At 47.5% G+C, this 17,215-nt stretch overlaps 1 pseudogene; it reads right to left on the bottom strand.

Annotated features, from left to right (window-relative positions):
• Positions 1–2,633: 2,633 nt before the first annotated feature.
• LOC138452614 (large ribosomal subunit protein uL6-like) lies at positions 2,634–3,590 on the bottom strand (annotated as a pseudogene).
• Positions 3,591–17,215: the final 13,625 nt, after the last annotated feature.

Below are 17,215 nucleotides of genomic sequence, written 5' to 3'. Positions count from 1 at the left end.
ATGATGCCTACCCCGGGGGAACCAGACCAGGTCCAGCAGCCCCGGAAGCAGGCATCGAGTTATTTTGAGCAAGCCCAAAAACCCCTGATAGGGGCTGTTTGGGTGCGGTCCTGGCACCTGTGGCGCCAGGCTCATATGGAGTCAGTCCTGGCACCATAGGCGCCAGGCTCATAGGGTAGAACCTACCTGATGCAGACCATGCTGCAAGCTTACCTGATGCAGACCATGCTGCAGAGCTCCAAGCCCAATGAGGCTTGGAAGGGACTATTTTACCTAGGGACTATTTCTTACTCAGGCAGGGCTGGGGAGGAATACTTACCTGGGACTACTTTGGAGGCCATTTAAACCACGCCCGAAGAGCAACACACGCTTTGCGTTATTCTGCATCCAGCAGCGTAACGCTCACCGTGTCTGCAAGCCTGCATAGAGTCTTCTGCCACGCCCGCCTAGAGTTTGCAGCTCCTAGAAAAGGGAGGAACAGAAGGAGAAGAGGTTAGAATAAGAGCGAAACCTTCGATCCTTACCTGAATTCTGGATTCACCGCGCCTTCGAGCTGGAAGAAAGAAGCATTTTACGTGCGCCGCCTCGCCTGCTGCAGTGCCGCGCTGAACTCACCGGCCTTCGCAGCATCCCCACGATCCACCGCATCCTTCTGCACATTCCCGCCGCACTCTGGCACCTAAGGGGAACACAAGAACAGCAAAGGTGAGCCAAGGGAATAAACAGAGGCAATAGTAACTACCCCCATAGACTTACCCGATTGCCGCCGGGGGTACTATTCCTCTTCACGGGTCGGCGCAGTCTCCATTGCATCCTCGCCGTACCCCGGCCCCTAAGGGGAACAAAAGGACAACAAGGTGAGACGAAGGGACAAACAAGGGGAACTCTTCTCACCACAATAGACTTACCTAATTTTACCGCCGGAGGCATTATTCCCTGTACTTCATATTTTCTCTCCACACCTGAATAAGGGAGCAAGCCACAGGTTACATTCTGGCCTTATTTTATTGAACTGTGTAGGATAAGCCAAATCCTTACCTGAACTTCGTCAGCCACCACGAGGAACTCTTTGCTGGGGTCAAGCTGCAAACTGCAAGGAATCGGACAAGAGTGAAAGTCAGACATGTGAACTCTTACAAACTACATGCTTTTCGGAGTCAATATTGTTCTGGAACTCACCAATTCCTTCGAGCCAGTGAAGCAACTGGTTATCAACGCGCTCCTGCGCTCAATGCATGATGGAGAGCTCATCTTTTCAAACCATCAGGTGAGACTATAGGAGGGGACATCAAAGGTGATCTGTGGGGAGAACAGCGGGGGTGGGGTGATTTACGCTCAACTCCACGGGTGGTTAATTCCCTTTCTCCATTTGCAGAAGAATATTCCTACGGGCCAAGCAAACGAAACTAGGTGGGCCAGTCCAGTCCGCCATCTCAGCCCTACCGTCACATTGGTGGAGACCGCAGCTGTTCAGTTCAGATCAACGCCTCTGTGGGAGCCAGGTGAGTGTAACACCACTGTGGTAGGATAGCATTGGTCGAGCAACCAAGGCACAACTATTAGGAGGTCAGGTGGGGAAACAGAATACAGGATAATTAATATATTATTCACTTGAATACATAAATGACCACACTGTGTTACCAGAACCAGAGTTGTTTATCGGACTTCAGGTAAGTACGGTAACTATGTAGCGAAAAAGATGCATAGGAGGAATCTTCAAACCAATACGGGTAAATATGAGCTAACCAGCAATGGAGAAATAGAAGAGACGCATAAATAAAGCTACAGATTATTTACTCAGCCTTTACATCAAATGCAGAGCTTATTCAGGTCACAGCTAACTTTGTGTTAGCTCAATGGTTTTCTAGACAATCTCTGTATTGTTTATTCTTGTATTATTCTCAGAGGATTAACAAGCCTTCACAGATTGTTATTAACGGGTGAGCTGACCTGTGGCTCCCGTGTTGCGAAACTCACATTTTTCAAAACGTCTTGAACATAGCGACAGCCCTTTGTTCAAACTTATTTCACAATTCAGCTAATTGACTTATTTAGCGAATAGCCCAGATTTATTTAGATAATCCTGCGGTTCAGCCATCAGCTACCATTTCAGACCACGTCTTTCATCCGAGTTCTAAATGTAGAAACACAGCATCCTGTTGAGTGTTGGGCACTGCAATTCAGTAGCTAGGCTGGTTGACTCGTTAGATCCAGAGCTACAATTCATCGGATCCCACAGCCCAACACACTGCATTGTGTACTCTTTTTACAACAAGCAGTTTTTTCCCCAACAAATCCTTTAAGAATCACTCAAATTCTCAAAGGTGGTTCAAAGGTTTCCCAATCAACACCAGACTCGTTGCTCACACATTTCATGAAGGAGCTTAAGGCCCTGCTCTTCAAGGAATTGCTCCTCCATTACAGCTAGGTTCACAAACCTTCCACTCCACCTGAGATGGGTGCTCTGCTGTCCACCGTTTCCTCCCTTAGTTGCCTGAAGATCCCTTACTGGCAAATTGGCAGCCCTCTCGTTGTTAGTTTCCTGCTCCCTTTCTTTACATTTGTTTTTTACTTAAAATATTTTTTATTTTGCAGTTTTGATACCTATCTGTCACTCCATCAGTATTTACAGAAATGCTTCAAGATGGCACGAAATAGCAAGCCTACTCTTCCAACTGCTGTACAGTGCCTTTCTAGGAGACGTAAATATCATCCAAGAACTTTCTTATATCCTTGTTCTTTACAGTGGTGGCCTGCTGGATAAAGGCAGCTGAATTAGATACCAGTTCAATGTCATTTCCTTCACGAATCAGTTCATCTTTCTGGGCTTGAAAAACTGTACACCTTGCCTCATGCACACTCTGCAAATGTACTTCTCTTCCAAGATGTTACGGATTTCAACGAGTGAGCCAGTCTCCTGAATAACTAAGTTAATGGGAAAGTGAGCATACACAGACCTCATCTTGTAACGAAAGCCCAATGTGACACACTTGGGGCCTCATCACGAGTTCGGCTGTATTCCCGGCTGTATTACCACCGAATGTAATAGCCCTAGCACCGACCGGTCTGGTGGTATTACCACTGGATCACGGGTTGGGCCTTAACGGTAAATCCCCATTCCTGATTGGGTCCATTGGATGCAACGGGGAATTTTCAGTGCTAATACTGCAGGCTAATACAGCCGGCTGTAATACAGCCGAAAACAGGGATTTTCACCTCCAGAAAAAAACTGGAGGTAAAACAGCCGATTTAGCACCCAACTCGTGATATGGCCAGCCCTTAAATGCAGTGGTAATACCGTTACCATCACATTTAAGGGCTACAGCCAAACTCGTGATGAGGCCCTTGATCATGTTTTGCACATGGCTGCAGATTTTGCCCACAGTGGCCAGCTCCTTCTGATTACCCCACCATTTGTCAACACGTAGCTTCCGGTGCTTCTTGCCCGTCAGACAGAGTTCTACATTGATGTGGTTAAAGTCTCGATGTAGACTTCCCTTCGGGCCCTTCACAATAACAGTACAGACTTTCAATTTGATGTCCACATTTTCGGGGATGTCAGCAGTCTGGTTGTTGAGAATGATCTCCATTCTTGCAGGAGATCGAAAAACTCCCTGCTCCCTTCTATCTCTGTTTCACTCACTGTGTGCTTCCCACTATGATTTGCAACTAGCTCCATTGCTTCACGAAGTTAGGTCTGTGCTCAAATACCCTAAAAAAAAAAACAAAATAATAATAAAAGGATTTTATTGAAATATCATCAATGGGCCCTACGACCGTCCCTCTCTAGCTCGGCTCAATGCACCACCTCCCGAGCCCAGACCTCCTTAGTCCCTGGTTAGTATTTCGTGATTGTTTCACCCTCAGTATGCGAACTGCAAAATGAACCAAGATGTTAACCTAATGCCGTTGGCCTTATTTTACTAAGATCCCTCAGGGACTTCCCTTTCTCTACTCTAGCAGTTGTTAGACATCTAAAGGGATGAGGGATGTGTGCCTTACAGATACCTTGATTCATTCATCCTTTTCTTTGCATGCTCATTTTCTCCTATCCCTCCCTTCACCTTTATACTATACTTCTTCTCCCAGTCCATCTGCCTCTACTGTATTCCTCTACTGCCCCTCCGATGTCTCTTGTACTTTCCAGGCCTCTCCTCCACACTTAGATGTTACACCTCCCTCCTTCTTAATTCTACTCCCACCTCCACACCACTACATCCGCCTACTGACTATCCTTCTCCAAGCTACACCTCTCTCCACACTACTACTCCGTCCTCCTCTACTTCTTCTAATTACACCTGCCACACTATTTCCCCTCCCACTCTACTACTACTTCCTTCAACCCACTATTCCGTCCTCGAGTCCTCCCATCACCACACTGCATAAGCCAAACTCAGATACACTCTTTCACTCTTACATTCGCTTCACATTTACTCTCTATTCTCCTCTCCTAATCACACTTGCCACACTTTCACGCAATCTCAAGGGACAGAACCACTTTCACTCACTAGCCACTACCCCACCTTATTCAGAAATTCCCTTCAACCCTTTGCTGCACTTTCCCCCTCCTGCTGGTCTCTTGATCTTCCTTCTCTGACATCACCCGAATAACCCACACTTCCTGTAGTCCCTTTTTATCTCCCCACGCCTCTCTGGATTGGTCCCTGGCCAGTCTGGTCAAAACTTGCTCACCCGGGACCTTGTGATGACTGCTAAAGTTATAAGTAGTGGGTTAAGCCCCACCTACTTCCTGCGTGCAGGTCTTCTCCGTAACAGCAATGACAGCCCACAAGGTGGAATTTCCTTGTTCGTGTTAGGGTGCACAGTCCCTGGCACCTCGCCGGTAAGTCCAAATGTTGCAAGGGTTTGTGTCCCTAGAGTATTTGCTATACAAGCCATTTGTGGCTCTGTTGGTCCTGCTGGGTCAATGGAGGAAGATACCACCTGGTGTGCACACACACTGGCAGAGCTTTGCCTCACAAATGTTACATAGGTTTGCAGACAGGCATAGGCTCCTTACGACTCATCTTCAGTGGGATTTATACTCTCTTTGGGATGTTTCCCCAGGTTCCATTGTTCAACAACTTATTGATAAAGGCACCACAGGTTAAATAGAGAACTCATGAGATAAATACACACTGAGCTTCCAATCGGAGGGTTGCCTCGGCTCAAATCTTTGGCGACCACCCATTCACTGGGATTTCCCATATATAATTTTTCCTGGGCCACTTGCCAGCCTTTTACTCACATGTGGACTCCAGCAATGAATCCAGACACTATTTGTTAATTCGACTAATGGTGGTCTGGTATTTGCAGTCTTCACCCTGCCGGATCTGCATATGCCATTATCAAATATATACATATGACAACATTGCATCCCACTAACCTTTGCAGAAGACACTGCGCCTTCTGGCCTCAGCACCGGATTTTACAATGGGGTTCCCAGTAAGAATACCTCTGGGCTAAGGCAGGCTGTAATTCAATATAGTTGCAGATGAAAGCCTGGCATAAGTCATTCAAGCCCACACATCACACTGTGCATGGAGACTTGCAATGGCAAAAGAGTATCTTTGGGGCACCTGAACTGTGAGAAGTGTGAGGAACCTGAGGGACTCCTCACTTCTTTTTCCCTGGGATCCTCCTCTCAGGGAAAGGCAATCTCTTTTGGATCCCGACCCTTGGGGTGGATATGCGAGGGAGAATCACCTGGGTGGAGGGAAGTTCGGGAGAGAACGTCCTTAGGTGAGACATGGTATTCCTTTTCACAATGGACCCTCTATGTCTAATGCCTTTATAGGCTATTGTCAGTCCTTTCCCTTTTCTTCCCTGACAACATTGCATCCCACTAACCTTTGCAGAAGACACTGTACGCCTTCTGACCTCAGCACTGGATTTTGCAATGGGGTTTCCAGTAAGAATACCCCTGGGCTAAGGCAGGCTGTAATTCAATAAAGTTGCAGATGAAAGCCTGGCTTAAGTCATTCAAGCCCACACATCACACTGTGCAAGGAGACTTGCAATGGCAAAAGAGTATCTTTGGGGCACCTGAACTGTGAGAAGTGTGAGGAACCTGAGGGACTCCTCACTTCTTTTTCCCTGGGATCCTCCTCTCAGGGAAAGGCAATCTCTTTTGGATCCCGACCCTGGGGGTGGATATGCAAGGGAGGATCACCTGGGTGGAGGGAACTTCGGGAGAGGACGTCCTTAGGTGAGACATGGTATTCCTTTTCACAATGAACCCTCTATGTCTAATGCCTTTGTAGGCTATTGTCAGTCCTTTCCCTTTTCTTCCCTCCGAACTGCCCCGGAAAAGACAACCTTAGTACTGGGACGAGGAAGAGACAACTGGGAGGACCCATCCTCATTTGAGTGATACCCACACAAACCAGAGACATAACAGAGCTATACATGCTCCTTTTCTTAAACCAGACAGTTCCAATAACCACTCTGGTACTGAGATGAAGAAGAGGGCTATGGAGGCATACCGGTATAACAACTAGGCATGTCCAACTAATGGCGTTCACCACAGTCAGGCAATTGAACTCAATGACCCACACCTCGGGTCACTTAGCACATCTGATGGATATAAAAATGCCTGCTGTATTGAGAGAAGGGGAACGGGCTGGAGAGAAGGGAGCATGAGACCCAGGTGCCTGAAGCGGTGTTGGGCAGGTGAAAGACGCCGGGGCCATGGTCGGCCATCAGAGGGTCTGATGGTCCTGCTATGAAACTCCCATTGACCCCAGCCACCATGGGAAACCAGGAGGGAGAGCGGTGCTCTCCGTCAGTGCCGTGAAGGGGAGGCAGAGATTGGAAAAGCCGGAAAGCTGAGGGTAGTGCCAGAAGGGACAAGCCATGAACTGTTCGGCTGATTGCATCAGTTTACACGGCAGTCCAGTAACTGAGCTTCGACCATGTGGTGACAGAATACTGTGGATCATATGAATATGTTACCCCGGAAGCTGACGTGCCCTGAGGAAGGCTGGGTTGTGAAAAGCATTGTAGACCAACATGGCCGAAACTATAGTTGGCAACTGTTGAATGGACTGCATATTTTTTTGAAGAAGATGATTTGTGGAAACTAATCCAAATGTGTTTGTAATATAATGAAAATTACGTAGATGTGACAAATGTTATTGTCTGCACGTTAGAGAAAGCAGTGGCACACGTGTTTAGTTATATCGGTGCTGGGTGATAACTTACAGTATCACTATTGGTTTCATTATCTTATTGGTTGATGGCTTGACTCATATTTTGATTTGTATAAGCAGAGAGTGTTGGATATGTGAAAAATGTGGTGAGATTGTGAATGTATGCGTGATAATTCAGTTGTGTGTTGGGCTAGAAAGGGATTATTCACAGAGGTATTGATCTCTGTGGTATATATTTGGTTTATAGTATTATTTACATATACATTCACATGGAACGGATGGATGGCATGGAATGACAGAGTGCATGGAATAAACGGAACAAATGGAATAGATGAATCAAGTGCATAACATGGATGGAGTGCATGACATGGATGGAGTGCATGACATGGATGGAGTGCCTGGGACGGATGGATTGTGAGCGACGGATGACGTGGGTAGAACGGATGAAGTGGGTAGAACGGATGAAGTGGGTAGAACGGAAGAAGTGGGTGGAACGGATGAAATGGGTGGAACGGATGAAATGGGTAGAACGGATGAAATGGGTAGAACGGATGAAACGGGTGAAGAGGATGAAGAGTGTGGTGCGGATGAAGAGTGTGGAGCGGATGAAGAGTGTGGAGCGGATGAAGAGTGTGGAGCCGATGAAGTGTGCATCGAACGGTAGAAGTGCATGGAATGGTTGGAGTGCATGGAATGCATAGAGCATGAAGGCGCTCAATCTCAAGCACCTACTGAAAACCACCATATCACATTTCCACGCTTACTCTCTTCTCTACACCACCACTCAACTAGAACACAGCGATACTATGACACATTCGGTATAGCTGTTCTCCTACCAACACCTGCCACATACCCCCCATCATCCTAACTAAACACACCTGGCTGCACACCCGCCAACCTAGGCGTTCTCCTTAGCCTAACGCAGCCAGAATCAGTCTGGTATCACCCTGCCAGAACGAACACATACTCCTGATCTCTCAACCACCACACCTACTGTTAAGAAGCAGCTATCACACGAGTGCCAAACCTGCTGCACACATATCCTGTGCACACACATACCTTACGACGCTCTCTCGCTCTCTCTACTGACTTGAACTACGGTTCCCGAGGGCGTTCAACCTACCAGCACCTTGAGATCATAACAATGGTACATAAGGCGCTATATAAATGCAAAGTAACATAACATAACATATCTTAACAAATAAACAGATATTTTGATTAACTTTGGGTGGTCTGTTGACTACAGTTGGTGTTAGAATTTGAAATGGTCACTAACCACTGCTTTTGAAAAAAATTAAACTTTGTTTCTATGACTATCTGTTTTTTGTTACTTTTGATTCCCACTGAGTCCCGATTTAAAATTAGATTGTGGGGAGACCTCATTTTATGTGTGATGAGACGTTCTTTTTTGGTGCATTTGCCATTTTGTACAGTCGTATGCCAACATACACATAATAAAAATTGTCCTAATGTAGACACAATGTTGCACATTCATGACCTAACCAACCAATTCACTGTCTCAGGTAGGATCAAATCAATCAGAAGGCAAATTCTTCCTAAGCACAACATTTACTGTTGCGAAGATAAGGCTATCAAGGAGACAAGCTTCTCAACATACACTCCAAAATTGTGTAAGGCGCTAGCATCTGAGACTAGTACACCCACGCCACTAAGTTGGGTAGGAAGTCAAACTCTTTTTGACGTGTTCCTGCCAAAACTGTGGCGACCTCTATCTGTTACAAAGATATGGAATCCATAAGCACCCCCTCATATGTACCTTAGTGTTATTGGTGGTTCGATAGTGTCAAACCAGGCTTGTTGTTTCAGTAGTTCAAATCCAGTTTGACTATGTAACAGCACTGTCCCAGATGGGAAGCAGGTGTCGAGCCGAGGGGCAAGCTGAAGTTCGTTGCATTTGAAGAGGGGAGGATCCACCAGTGTCGGTTCATCAGTGAAGTGGCTGGTCACTGGATAGAGTTTGAGTCGAACAGCTCAAGTACAGTGTTCAAAGTTCGCATTTCGAAGGATCTTCCAGGGTCTGGTTGTCTGCCGATGAAGATCTGTAGCCAAGATACTGGCGATTCAAGAGGCAGTTCGAAGACGGCAGGTGCAACATTGAGATTCAGGTTCGAGCCGGGACAATGATGCACGCAGCTGGTGCAGTGCAACATCAAACTAATTTGAAGGTGCAGTTCAGTGGTTCGAGAGCTTCATTCAAGATGGGGAGCAGTCTCCAGCTGGGTTTGAACAGGGGCTCACTGCATTTTGAACGTGATGTGTGAGAAGGAAGAATCAGAAGGGCCACCAAGGTCATTTCGGCAGTTGGTTCAACTGCAAAGATGCTGGAGACAGGATGCGTGGTTCCACTGGATTGGCTCGATCAAGCAACTGAGGATCTGCGGATCCTAAGGGCCACCAGGATCAGTTTGATGGCTAAGATGCTGCAGACTGGCTACGCAGTGCGGTTCAAGCACATTGATGCAGTGCGATGATCGAGGTCTGATGGACCACCAGGATCGGTTTGACTGTCGATGCTGGTGGTTCGAGTGGCATTTTCAAAAGCAGAAAATGCAATGACAAGTGTGTAGCAATGATGTGCTTGGCTAGCATGATGTGGAGCGAACATGTTCGAAAACGCTGGATGGCTGTTCGAGAAGGTAGAATGCCCACAACAACTCTGGAGGGTGCTGGGGGTTCGAAGGCATCAAACGGGGTCAAATCACAGCTCAAATTAGTTTAGCAGTGAGAATGCAGGTTTCCTGCTTGTCTGGGTCCTCTGGTTGCTGTGGTTCCAAAACAGGTGCTCAAGGGAAAGTTTTGGTACTTGTTCCCATTCTCCAAAGCAGTATGGAGGCTGGTCCACAACTACAGGACCCCTACTGTTGTGGCTGGCAGATGGTAGGTCTTGTCCCAGCAGTAGGTCATTCCCAATGATACTTGGGGACCGAGCTCGCATCGTCCTTATACGCGCAGTCTTCACCACAATGGCAGAGGACTTTGGAGGGATCAACTTTTCCAACAGGGGTCCAATTAATTCTTCCTCAGGTTTAAGCTCAAGAATGAATCAATCAAAGAAGTGGTGTGAGACTGTAAAGTAAGGCACTGTGGGGGGGTGTCTGTACTTCTGCTCTCTATATGGCAGAGGAGAGGCACAGAGGACCCAAGCCAAGATTCTCTATAGGGTAGCTATGGTCGAGCAATCAAGGGCTAGCTTCTCAGGAGATGATGCGGGCTGGTTCCTAAGTACAGTGTAGTTCCCAAGCAGCCACAAAGGAATGTCTACACACTGTATTAGTAAAAACACAGTCTTTATATAAATAAGGTTCAAGGTTATATACACAATCACGATAATACACTTTGTGCTCCGACAATTCTAAAATGATAAATATATTCAGTTCTAGGTGGTAACATGATTACTGTGATTCCATTAAAATGCATCAACTGTACTCAGTTCAAATAGCATCCGAATCAACACAGCAAAATATTTAATATTCATCTTCCTTCTCGCCCTCAATCTTCTCCCCTCTTCTCTATCCTTGACTCTTACCTCCTCTCCCCCCTTCCTTCATCCCCTACTCACTCCTCTGGCTCCACTCTTGACCTCATCTTGAATTATTCCTATCCCTCTTCCCCTGTCTCTTCTCTTCCTGTTTATATCTCAGACCATGCCTTACTCTCATTCTCCCTTTCTCCTCTCTCACACTCCCCTACTGCTAATCCCTCCCCTCCAATCTACTCACATCATGACTTTCGCGACTTCGATGCTACCCTCTTTTTCGACACCTGCTCTTCTTCTCTTCCTTCTCTCCAAGACTTTGCTCTATTCTCTGCTGATGATGCTCTATCCTCCCTTTCCTCCTCTATCTCCTCTGCCCTTGATCAACTTCACCCTCTTTCTCTCTTCCGGCCTACCCGGAAACCTTCTCAACCCTGGCTTACTTCCCATCTCCTCTCTATGCAGTGCCTTCTCCGACGGTTGGAAAGACTCTGGATCAAAACCCCTTTGCTTGCTAATCAAACCTCCTACTTCTCTTACCATGCACTAAACAACTCTTGTCTTGCAGCGGCCAAATCCTCCTACTACTCTAACCTCCTCCAGTCTCAAGCCTCCCACCCTCGTCGGATATTTCAAACTCTCCCTCGTCTTCTCTCTCCTCCTACTCCTGATCCCTCATCCAATTCCACACTTTCTCCTTCTGACTTTGCCAACTTCTTCTCCTCCAAAATCCTCACCTTCCGGCAAAAAATCAACTCCTTCTCTGACTCCCCTTCCCCTCCTCCCCTCCATCTTCCTTCATGTCCATCTTCTCACCTGTTTCCCCTTCTGAAGTCTCCTCCCTTCTATCCAAAGCCCACCCCACATCCGTCCCTTCTGACTCTCTCCCCTCCGTTCTTATCCCTAAGATCTACCCTCTTCTTATCCCTTACCTTACCACATTCTTTAACTCCTGCCTCTCCTCATCAACCTTTCCCTCTGCTTTCAAACATGCAACGATTATTCCTATTCTAAAGAAACCCTCTGCCGATCCACTTCTCACTGCTAACTACAGACCTATCTCTCTTCTACCTTTCCTTTCTAAGCTTCTTGAGCGCCTTGCCTACTCTGAGCTCTCATCCTTTGTCACTACTTCTTCTCTCCTTCCTCCCTTCCAATCTGGCTTCTGTCCCAAACATTCCACAGAAACTGCTCTCACCTCTATCCTTAACTCCCTCCCCTCTGCTCGACATGCCAAGCAATCCTCTATCCCTATTCTTCTTGATCTCTCTGCAGCTTTCAACACTGTCAATCAACAACTTCTGCTCCACACTCTTTCCTCCTTTGGTTTTAAAGGCCCCGTTCTGAAATGGCTATCCTCTTACCTCTCACCCGTTCCTTCGCTGTATCATGGGGAGGCCAGACCTCTTTCTCCTTCCCTCTTATCTATGGTGTTCCTCAAGGTTCTGTACTTGGTCCTTTCCTCTTCTCTCTTTACACCTCCCTCATTGCCCCAGTTATCTCCTCGTTTGGCATCTCCCACCATTTCTATGCTGACGATACTCAACTCTTCATCTCTTTCTCCTCCTTCTCAACTGACCTTCACCTTAAGCTCGCCTCCTGTCTCACTGCTATCAAGACCTGGATGTCCTCCCGCTTTCTCTCTTAATACCGATAAAACCGAAGTCATTTTCTTCCCCTCTAATTCTCTTCCCCTTTCCTCTCCTCCCCCTTTCATTAACTTTCCTCCCTCCAATCTCCCCATCGCTCCCCATGCCCGTAACTTAGGCGTTCTCTTTGACTCCTCTCTCACCTTCTCACAACACATTTCACTCACCTCTCGCTCCTGCCGATACCACCTCTACAATATTCGCAAAATCCGTCCCTCCCTCACATTGCACGCCACCAAACTTCTAATTTCCTCTCTCATCTTTTCCCGCCTCTTCTACTGCTCTTCTCTACTCTTTGGACTTCCCACATCTCATCTTGCCTCTCTTAAATCCATATACCAATCTGCTGTTCGTACCCTTTGTCTCCTTACCTCCTGTGACTCCATCTCTTCCTCGCTCTCTTACCTGGGCTGGCTACCATTCCACTTACAGCTAAAATTTCACTTTCTCTGCCTTGTCTTCAAATCCCTCCATGGTCTTGCTCCTCCCTACCTCTCCTCCTTTCTCTCCTACTCCCCCTCCCGTTCCCTTCGTTCTGCTGACCATTTCCTTCTCACTGTACCTCCATCCCCCTGTGCTTCCTCCCGTTTCCGCTCCTTCCAACTCCTTGCTCCTCTGCACTGGAACTCACTCCCTCTCACAATCAGCTCTACCAAGACCTCCACCTCATTTTGCACTTCCCTTAAATCCCTCCTCCATTCTCCTCCTTGAACCCCCCCTCTCCCTTCTTCTGATTTCTCCCCCCCCCTCTCCTGCTCCTCCCCTCTATCCCTTCCATTTTCCCTCGTCCAATCCACCCCCTAACGCTCCTCACCCAATCCCACTCCCCTCCCCCCTTCAGTTAATTGCTCTTTGCACTGTTTTGTCGAATGATTCATGACGTAATTGCTCCCACTGTTATCTTGTTGTTGTTGTTATCTTGTATTATGTTGTTCCACTGTACAGTGCCTTGTTGTAAAGCGCTCTATAAATAAATCAATCAAAAACGATATCAACCATAGACTTAGGAGGAAGATAAGTTGGTTAGACAATTGGCAGAAAACTGTCTGTGTTACCTAGACACAGTTCTGTGTGAGGATCCCCCCACTTGGGAAACCTGTAAATGAAGATGCACTACAAGCCCAGTCCATATTACAGTCTTATCTTCTTCTATAGTTCTGCAACCCAAAGTTCCTTGTGTTGTAGAGTTCTTCGTCGGGGAATCAACAGGCCCTTGTTGAGTGCGCTCCCTTTCAAGCGGGAGCCACGGGTGGTCGAATTTCTGAGATGAAGAAAGGGTGAACGTTGTTGTTGAGGCAGCAGCTTCGGTCCTTGTGGTGCTTGAAGACGAGTGATCGAAAAATATCCTGCAACAGGGGAGGCGTGCGGTGCACTTCGATGACGATGGTTCATTGCCGCAAAGAGTTAGTGAAGAACTTTGGCCCAGCAAGGGTGTCGAGTCGTCGGCGTCTGCGAATGGGACATGACCACAGCTGGCTTCAGTAGCTTCGTCGACGTCTCTGAGGTATTCGGGTGACGGGAAACCCACCAGCGGATTCTTCTAGGTCATCGACGACCTCAACTTTCTCCGGCAGGACAAAAGCAGTCGGTGATGTTTAACAAGGGAGTCCTTGGATCAAATGTTCTTAGGCAAACAGGGGCACGGCGGCTCTGGTCGGCGACGGCGGTCGTCGACGCTGGATAGCTGTCCGGTGCTTTTCTTCGTTCTCATCGGTGGTCCCCTTCTCCGGTCAGCAGTCTTTCGTAGGTTTGTCTACGAGGGAGCTTTGGCAAAGATCAGCTGGTGCATGATGGTCCCTCGTAGCTGGGAAGAGGTCTCCTTACCAGGTCCTCTCTTGGATCAGTTCTTGAAGACACAGCAGCTTTCAGATTACACGGAAGGGACCAGTAGTTCACCTTCTTCTTCCAGCTCGGCTTCGAGAGTAAGCATCAAGAATCAACTTCAGCTTCTGCAGTGAGAGGCCCCCAGATATGCTAGTTGATCTCCCATTCACTCTGCTGGGTCACACTCAGACAACCAATCATTCAGAAGGGCATTCAGGCAGTCAGTCAGCAAATCAGGAGCACAGTGCATTCAGGTCATTCTTCTCCATCCAGACACTCACAACACAGAATATGGATTCGGACAAGTACTCTGCCATTCAGCAGTACACACTGCAGTCATACTAGTTTTGAGCAGGGCTGTCACAGTCATTGTGTCAAACACCAGATACTAGACACCCATAACACAGAATGCGCATTCATCACACACTCCATTCACCCAGGTCCCACCCCACGGGCGTACCCACAACATACGGTTGTTGGGAAGGATCCAGCCAGTCTGGTCGGCACTTCCCCACACTACCATATATGGAACTTCCACCCAACAGCCAGTCAGGGAAAAAGGAGAGAGTCAGGGATTCATGCGATGGATGGCAAGAGGTCACGGGGGCCATCTTGTCTCCATCAGGAATCCACTGATTCCAATGCCAGGGCCTGGGTATCCCAAAATGGAGGATGCGCAGGGCACCTGTCAATTCAGCATGGAGCTGCCACCAGCCCGTACCCTGCTTTGTGGGCCACACACAGGTGTCCAAAAACATACATTAGGAGTACAGGGACGTACTCCCACCCATGGGTGCCATAAGGGTATCCCAAGGGTCTGTTCACCAAACCAAATACAGAAAGGGCCACACCGCCATGAGTCCCACATGAATTCCTGCGCAGAAAACAAGACAGAATACACGATATAATGGACAAGGATTCAGAGGCCCTGTCCCTTTGATGCATTTCAAAGCTCCTTTCAAGATTTTTCCCAGAATGTGTTGCAGAATGAAACTAAATTGGGGGAGCTGGCCTTCTGTTACCAGGCGAATGCACAGGATGGCCTGGAGCAGAGGGTGGCAGCGTTGGAGGCGTATAGACAAACCGCAGAAGAGAAGCAAGCGGCTATGGAAAACCATTCTAGAAGGAACAATATACGGGTCAAAGGAGTGCCTAGGGAGATCAAGCATCAGGAGCTAGAATATTACATCAAGGGACTGTTCCAAGAGATTCTGGGGGAAGAGGAAGTCGACCTCACACTAGACCGCACGCACAGAGTATACTTGAATTTTCAAACACGACAGAATCTGCTACCAGATGTCTTGACGAGAGTCCACTTTTTCAGAACCAAGGAACTGATCTTTTAGAAAACTAGGGAACAACGCAGCCTAGAGTACAAGGGGACATTCCTCCAACTGTTCCACGACCTATCACAAGGGACAATCCAAAAGAGGGGGCACATGCGGCCCTTGACCAACCGGTTAAAAGACAAAGGGGTTTGCTACAGGTGGGGGTACCCTTTCTGCATCACATTTCAACTGGATGGAGTCCAACATCAATTGACCTCCCTTCGAGCAGCGGTTCAGACTCGACTTGCATCTACCAGATGACAGCTCAATGGGCCCCTCTACATCTACATCCACATCTACCTCGACCCAGTCCCAGTCGAGGAAAAGCAGGAGGAAGGAACGTCGCCGGCCCTCTATGGACAGACGGGAGAGGAGCCTGAACTCGGAAGCCCCGACTTGAGTCGTCATCCCGAATGAATGGGCGTTTCAACCAAATATGAAACAAGGCACTCAGGTGGTAAGAAGAAGAGCTGATTGTAATGTGCACAGGCTGTGTTTAGCCGATAATGTAATGTCCTCAAGCAACTATAAGGGCGCTAGGAGTGCACACCCTATTTCAGGCAAGGCGCCTGAGATTTACCCCATACGGGGTAGTTATGGTTCAGAAGTATTCGTTCTCAGATTCTGTTTGTCACTTTTTTTCTTTTTTGATTATGGTGCAGCTGAGTGGAAGACTATTCAATGAACGGCTCTGCGGGCAATGGGTGCCCTGCCATTGTTAGAGACGGCCAGGACAACTGGGTAAATGCATGAAAATGGGGGACAAGAGCAATGAAGGGTTCAGATGTAGATGTTATAGGCCTCACATTTAGGATTGCATGGGGATGGCGGATGTGAAGGTTGTGTCCCTAAATGTTGTTGGGTGTCCTGACCCACGTTTGGACTATTATGCTGCAACATTTGGTGCTGTGGGCTTAGGAAATCCAAGATGGCGGAAAAGCCCACATTGCGCCAGAATCCGGGAAAACCGCACAGTTTTGGCGCACACCAAAAGGTTCCCCTGACCTGCCACCCACCAGTGCGAGCGTGATGGGCCAGGAGTGCCATGGGTGAAATGTGTGCCAAAGGAAAGAGAGCAGTGCCGGTTAGCTCAGAAAGTGCTTTGAAATCACCTTTGTTTCTCTGAAATGCAAGCTAAAAATGCCTATTTTAAACATTACAAGATATTCAAAAATCTCAATGAACACCAGCAGACATTTGGCAGAATGTATTCTTGTGTGCATACAAAATCTGGAAAGAGAAAGAGCCCAAAATAATGTTCATAATGAAACTGGCTGAGCTGTGGATGTCAGCAGCCTAAGTTAAATTGGACTGAAAGACACTAAAATCTAAATGTTTAAAATAAATGAGTGACCTACTGTTGAGTGTCACATAGTTTGCAACTGTTAAATGTCATAGTTTTGAACTTAGAATCAGTGATCTAGCTGCATGTGTAAAAATTGCAAGTTTGGTTTGAATGTAGAAAACTGGGAACCAAAGTGACTTTTGGCTGAAGCCTGGCTTGAAGAGAGTGAATTCTGCCTGGCAACTACCCCCGACAGGAGTTGAAACTTGATCAGCAGCTGTGTTCCCAGGCCTGGGTGCATTCTGCTACCCCTGCCCAAAGGAGATGACACCTCTCTGATTGAATTAGGGGAGTGGCACCTGGGGACTGCAGGAAACTAAACAAAGCACTGTCCTTGGCCCAGGCAAATGTTAAATTAGGGAGGTCGTAAATGGCTTCCTCTTGGAAGGAAACGGGGAGGGGCACTGCATCTGTGAGCAAGC

This window comes from Ambystoma mexicanum, chromosome 4p (genome assembly GCF_040938575.1).
Source record: "Ambystoma mexicanum isolate Mex_15411 chromosome 4p, UKY_AmexF1_1, whole genome shotgun sequence".
Lineage (NCBI taxonomy): Eukaryota > Metazoa > Chordata > Amphibia > Caudata > Ambystomatidae > Ambystoma > Ambystoma mexicanum.
The sequence above is the reverse complement of the archived record's forward strand: the minus strand, read 5'-3'. Positions and strand labels throughout refer to the sequence as shown.